Raw genomic sequence first — 7,735 nt, 5'->3', positions numbered from 1 at the left:
TAGTTATTTAGTTATTTAGTTATTTAGTTATTTAGTTATTTAGTTATTAAGTTATTTGGTTATTTAGTTATTTAGTTATTTAGTTATTTAGTTATTTAGTTATTTAGTTATTTAGTTTAGTTATTTAGTTATTTATTAAGTTATTAGTTGGTTGGTGTTTTAGTTAGACAGTTTGTTAGTACACTAGTTATCATATATACAATACACCATTGTAATTGTGTAGGGTATAAACATATACACATAGACAACACTTCAATACACGAAAATCATGTCAACTGCTTGCCAGTTAAATCTACATACAGATTTAAGTATAAGTATGTTAAATAAAAAAGAAAATACTTTGTACCACATTATAGAAGCAATCGTGTGGTGCACCTTTACAATCAAGTTTTGATCATAAACGACCTCAGCAATTTTCTTTCGTATTCAACTTATTCTTGTATTATGCGACACAATGAAACCAGATGCCACAAATGACCCAACACACACATCCAAGCATACATAAAGGCAATTCTAAAATAAAATACAAATATATGTATATATATTTTTTAACAAAACTAGAAGAGAAATACAACAAAACAATGTAAAAACATAAAAACCACAATCACTAGATAAATCATTTGACAGCTTTTACACACACACACACATATGTATATATGTACTAGGAAGAACTAACTCTATAATGTATGCAGTGTATAATCTGTATAAAACATTCTTAAAAATTCGTTTTTTTCTTTACATTTTTACATACAAATAAGTTTGTTTGAGTAAAAAATGTCATGTATGTAAATGTAAAAGAATGTAGAAAAGATTTGAATTTTAAAAAGGTAAAACGCATGCTACAATAAAAATATTCTTGTTATTTTCACAAAAGTGTCAAAAATTGCTACAACTTTCTTTTATTGTTTAACGAAACAATGAAAATTTCTTCTGCAGATTCTTCGTCTTTGATGGTACAGCAGAAAGAAGCACGTAAATGGTCACATAAAAATCCCATAGATTTCTTATAATGCAGAGATTTTTCGTACATATGTATTTATATTTTATTGTGATTAGTATGTGTGTGTGGTGTGTGTTTTTTTTTCATTTTTGTTAAAGCTTTTTTTTAATATGAATAATAAAAAAGATTTGTATACATATGCACCGTGTACAAATACTTGTGAGTATATGGGTTTTTACTAAAATATTTAGAATAACAATTTATTGTAAAATATTTGTATTAAATTTAAATCTTTAATAATTTCATTATAATTCATGTAAATTATCATGACTGCGTTGTTTACCATGACAGCAGTTTGGACTTGATTTTCTGTAAACTGAACTGAGTTCTCTTAATTCTTGTTACAAAAGTGAGGTTATGATTTTAATATAACTTTGACCACTACGTCTAGTATTAGTTTTCACCAAAAAAATATAGTTTTTTATATTTGTGTGTTAAAAATACAAAATACAATACAAATACAAAACAATATCTCATGACTTAAAAGTAAGTACTTACATATAACATTATTTGCAAGTCATTACTAAACTCCTCTTAAGTAATATATACGATATGTTATTCGGTAATTCTAAGTCGTTGCAATGTTTTTGCTGGGATATAAACTTAAATTAAAAATCAATATTTATATTACCATCCATTTGGATCTGAAGCCATACGTAAAATATGTTTATATGCGCTTCGATTATCGGCACTTCTTTTCCAATTTCACAAACCAAGTTTGAATAGATGCTCGTATAATTCATCTTTTTATCAGATATTTCCACGCTCTTTTTAGAGTTTTCGAAAGATTTTTAATTCATGTTTCATTCGTTGTACGCACACAGGGCCATATACCCTTCGGAGAATTTATATCTTCTACATTCTAACTAAAGCTTTATCCTGTTTAAGTTCTTTAGCATTCGATTTATCTGTCGATAGAAGTTTCTGTAGCTAAATTAACATAATTGTTTTATCGCCATACAGGTATCTCCCAGACATATATGTCAATATGTCTCAATATGTTTTTCTCTAGTCATTTCCAGGATTTGAAATAAAGTTAGAATTTTTTCACAAAAAAATTTTTTCAAAAGAAATGCAAAAATTTTGGGAAATGCTCATATATATAATCTAAAGTCACACACATACAAGCAAGTGCGATCAAAGTTGAAAAATATTTATATATTCCAACAAATAAACTGACAAACACATGCATATTTGCATACATACACATGACTTTTAACGTAACATCCGCATAAAGGACATCAGTGTAACCAAACTACACCAAAGGATATAATTAAAGATACATTCTAAAGGCCTAATATACAACACCCCCTATGGCTTGTAAAGGTTTTTGTATAAAATACTTCAAAATAGTAGCTTGATTAAATCAAAAAATTTATTAGTCCTTTGTTCTTATTTAAATATTCCTTAGTGTCTTTTTAGTTGCATAAAAGCTCTACTTAATTCCAAACGTAGTATGTATTTCTTTATATGACAGAAGAGTTCAAGTTACGTGTCTTATTTTAAGGATATTTTCATGCAGCATGTGTCAAAAATTCTAAAATATTGTTTGACTTTATGTATTTTTTTCTGTACAATAAATATTGATAACTATTGAAAAACTTAAAAAAAAATAAAATTCTGCAGCCAACAAAATGGAGGAGATCAAAATATTTTTTATATTTTTGCATATTTTTATAAAAGAAAATCCACATTATACATAATTTTTATTTATTAATTTCTTACATTTAATTATAAAACCATTGCACATCAGATCGTATACTTACTATGAATAGAGAAAAAATCACTCATACCACCTGTATCTCATTTCATTAATTGAAAATATAATTTTTTAAATACTTTTTTAATTTTTAATCACTTTTAATTCATATATTTATATTTGCTAATTTTCAAACCAGAACTAATGGATATGTTGTGAGAGGAAAATAACATGTAAATATTGCTAAAGAATTTTTTCTCTATAATAAATCTAGAGTTTTTATAATAATTCTGTTTTTGTTGTATCCATCAACCACCACCACTTTTATGTTATGTTCTATTTAAAAATATATAATCTAAACATTATTAAAATGTAAAAAGTTTTGAGGTAAACCTAAACCTATAGAGTCCTACTTACAAAATACCTAAACTTGAGTTTTTTCAAAAATTTTTTATTTACTTTTTTTTGATAAGTTTTTTTTACGCTTCTTGTTTAAAATTTTATTTGTACATAATGTAATAGATGTATGGTTGTATGTATAAAATACATGAACATTTTGTGATTGTGTTTTATATAGAAATGCGAATTCTGCACAACTCACATGGAAAATTATGTTGCACGTGATGTGTTTTGATAATTTATAACCACACACACACACACTACAAAACTCGACATCATTTAAAAAAAATATATACATACACATTCTAAATATACATTTGTACAAACAGTAACATCTTCTAAAGCATTTACACAATAATCCGGTACATTTACTTCTTTGAGGCACAAATTAAAGTACATATTTTATTTCATTCGTATTTTGTTTTTTTTTTTATTTTATTTTATAATAACCACCTACCTGACAGAAAAAAAAGAAAACAGTTGAACATAGATCCAAATATTTTATCTGTTATAAATGTTACTGAAGACACGTTGGGAGTATACATTTTCAACATAAATACACGCTGCTACATACATTTATTATTTTCTGTACATGCATATGTATTTATAGTAGGCTTGGACTAAAAAAAGCAACTAATTAACTAACTCAACAACTAAAACTAACGTTAAATTAAGGTCTCAATAACAAATTATTCTCTATTGGCAAAGTCATCTTAAGTCATATGCAAAATAGAACTTCCTAAATTTCGCACAAGATGTTTCTCTAATTGATCTTTCTATCGGCGACGCCCACTTTAGCGTTTTCGAAAGATTTTTTTGCTGAATATTGGCACAATATGACCGAGCCATATGCCTTTGACTATGTGCGCGACGTCATTTAGTTCATACAGTTCATTGCTTATTCGATCCTTCGGAGGATTTTTCTCTCAAAAACAGTTTCATCTGCTTGTGTAAATACTCATGATTCAGCACAATACATTTGGTCAGGAAGTATTATCGTTTTTATAGAACGTAAGATTTGTCCATCGATAGAAAGTTCCGAAATGTGAAAATTTGATCTGTATTTCATAGACTTTTGCCTTCTTGTAAGCGATAGAAAAGAGTTGTAGTTCAATTCCGTTAAATTTCATAAATTAGTTTACGCGTACAATAAAGTAAATCGTCCGTTCCAGCTCTAAATAATTTCGCTTGCAAACAGGTTTCCATTGATATTCCCATTTACATTCATTACATGAGTAGACACTTGGTGGTCTTCTTTGACGAGTCTCCACCATCCGTTTGTTGACCTGCACTTTGCTCAAGTACTCGAGCTATTTAATCTCTTGCCATTGTAGCCAACCTAAGTAAGTAATAACAAGCTCAATCAATCCCCGAAAAAAGGCTATCGCTGCTTAGAGCCGACAGAAGTAGCGATTAAAACATAAGGTGAAAACGCCCTATTGATGCTATGAGGAATGTCCTGTCTGTCCCTACAGGCATTCTCATCAACGTAAGATACACTCCAGTAAATTGCTTAACATCTTAATGTGGGCCAGCCACACTACTGCTTTTTCCGCATTATCATCTAGGGGACAACAATTGGTAGTCTCAACTAAGGATCTATTTTTAATTGACAAGACTTATTTCAGTAATCGTAAGGACCTTCTGTTATAAGTTGAATTAATCTAAGACTAAACTCCAACACACTCAACTATAAAGAAAAACTTCACCGTCACTCTATCTGGCAATACCTGAATTCAACTAAGAATAGCTCTATCTGTACAAGTATCCGATAGTACATCGCACACCAACGCATAGCCAATCCTTCTATTATCAACTTAATTTTATTAATTCCTTTTTTTATCATCTTTTAAAAACTGATAAAGGTGAAGGATATCTTTGATAATCAATTGTTTATAGTGACCAGCAGACTAGACGTACTGGTAGCATATCTTTAACACGAGATTGCAATACACCATGATGGGATATATATGACCATAAAAACATGTCCCCTGGGTTTGTAAACTGCAGGATATAACCTCTAAATATGTATTTTGTAACTGTCCTCTCACAACAAGTATTTTGGGTGGCTCACAATGGTGAAACAAAGTGCCTCAAAAAATTCACAATTTTTACAATTTACCTAAAATTATTCACGGTTCTTTTTTTCAGTGCTTGTCTAATATATGCAGAAGATACATAAATATATGGGATCTTATATACAACTTCTAAATTTTGTTTTATACTCCTTTTAAATGACGCATAAATGGTTTTCGTCTGACATTAGAACACAATATATCATTATTTAATTTATTATATTTTATATTAATTTATTATATTTTATATTCATTTACTTATTCGTAAATATTAAATTCCAAAATTTTTAAATAAAATCTTTTATGTATGTATGTATATGTATCTCAGAGAAAAGTAAAAATAATTTTCGTGAAAAAAGGTTTGACTCATATTTTTCCAGTTTACTTAAAGTTTTATAAGGCTTAAATTTATATATAGAAAATGCCATGTCCTTCAAAATTTCTACTTTTTTTGTTAAAATTTTTTTGCAAAATATTTCAATTTTAAACCGCTTCAACTTTGCATCCAAAATACAAATATGTATTCTATGAGTTTCCTACGTTTTTTGCACTCATTGTCTTTAATGTGAATCACATTGAAAGTCGTTGTCGTTAAAGTAACTGTCAACATTCCCTGAGGTATATTTGTATTCACACTTCTCGATAATGGCAGGCAGTCTTTTGTGCTTTGAATATTATCATCTCCGTGTACCCATACGTATGTACACACCTCTTAATACGTCACGAGAACATAATAACCAGGCAAGGAAGTAGAAAAGCATCTGAATCGGTAACATCAACATCGAGCATCAGTAATATTCAAACAGTAAATCGAGGATGAGTACACGTTTTTATATGAAATTTATACACATACGCTCCGTTGCAAACAAGCCAACCAACAACAACAACAAAAAAAAAGCAGAAACACGTTTAAACAAAAACATTTCACACGTTAAATGATAAAACTGGCTTATATACGAATATAGTAACTGTGTGTACAAGTTGTTCATGAGAACATGTATTCAAAAGTGTGCGTGTGGTGATAATCGGGTTATTTAGTACGAATAAGAAAAATTAAGTACTCGCGTTTGTCGTCTAAGTGCATCAATTCACTGTCAATGTTTGCTTGTAGTTTTAAAGTAGAGTTTTTAATGTTAAGTCTATTTAAAAAAAAAAATAATTTTTTGTGTTCCCATACAATTTAAAAGAGTCAACTTGTTTATAGACAGTTTTTTGCGAATGTTGTATGAAAACAGTGAATTTATCATTAAGATAAGAAGAAAATATATAAATTTAATATATATTTTTATGAAAATGTAATCTATTAGTTTAATCATTTTTATATATTTATAGCTTAATTCGTGTAAAAATAATCTGATAAAAATCAAAAAAGTTACTGATAGGTCAATTTACTTAACAACATATAATTAAACATAAAAATATTTATAAAGTACCAGAAAGTTGTTTTTTTTTTATTTCATCACAATCCCTTATATAGTCTGGAAAATCAAAATAAAAATACCATTTTAATGTTGAAAAATACAAATAATTCTTCTTTTACAAATTCCAATTCATTCTTTCTACTTGTCTAATTAAGAGTTTTATAAAATATTGAAGAAAATATATAAAATAATTGAGAAAATTCAGGAAGTACCTTTTGAAAAACGTTAAAGTACCAAAATATATAAATTAAACATTATATTTCAAAATTGTAGAATAATCATAAAGTTCGAGAAAGAACGAAAAACTATCAAAAAGTCTACTTTTATATGTTCTCATTTAATCCATGCACTAAATCCTTAATTAATCGACCAATACCTGAGAGTTGCATTCCAATTTTTGGTCGAATATAAGTGGTGCAAATAATAAGGAGATCAGCAGTTTTGTCTGACAGTACAGAACTATCCATTTAACTAATCATTTAGGGTTTTCACTAGCCACCAACTGTCCATGTGACTCCCCCGGGGCATGTTTCCATGAAGAACTGTATTGCAATACCGGGGTAAAGAGGTGCTACCAATACCACTAGTCTGCCGGCACTATGAATTGGTGATGTCAAGTGTATCCTTGGCTTCGCCTCGGAATGATTTAGCATGAGGTCTAACCAGAGCACCATATAATCTGGCACTACGGGTGGCCAGTTTCCAGCAGGTCTATGTCGTGGCTGGTAAGTTTGTTGAGATTCCTTCGGGATCCACGTAGTGGCTGTGGTTTAATACCCAAAATCGCGGGGAGAGAGTGTTGGTTTAAGGACTGGTATATCCTATACCTAATTACCTAGTTTCCTTTGTTGTTCATTGTTGGGTACTTCGGACTACCAAATATGTCTCTAAGTGCTGTTGCCAAAACAACACAGCCATCTCAGTAGTGTGGTTGCGCCGGCTTAAAGAGGTTAAGGAATTAGTTAGTTAGAGTTAGTGAGTTAGTTAGTTAGTTAATTAGTTAGTTGGTTAGTTAGTTAGTTAGTTAGTTAGTTAGTTAGTTAGTTAGTTAGTTAGTTAGTTAGTTAGTTAGTTAGTTAGTTAGTTAGCTAGTTAGTTAGTTAGTTAGTTAGTTAGTTAGTTAGTTAGTTAGTTAGTTAGT

The sequence above is a fragment of the Lucilia cuprina genome, chromosome 5, assembly GCF_022045245.1.
Source record: "Lucilia cuprina isolate Lc7/37 chromosome 5, ASM2204524v1, whole genome shotgun sequence".
Lineage (NCBI taxonomy): Eukaryota > Metazoa > Arthropoda > Insecta > Diptera > Calliphoridae > Lucilia > Lucilia cuprina.
The sequence above is the reverse complement of the archived record's forward strand: the minus strand, read 5'-3'. Positions refer to the sequence as shown.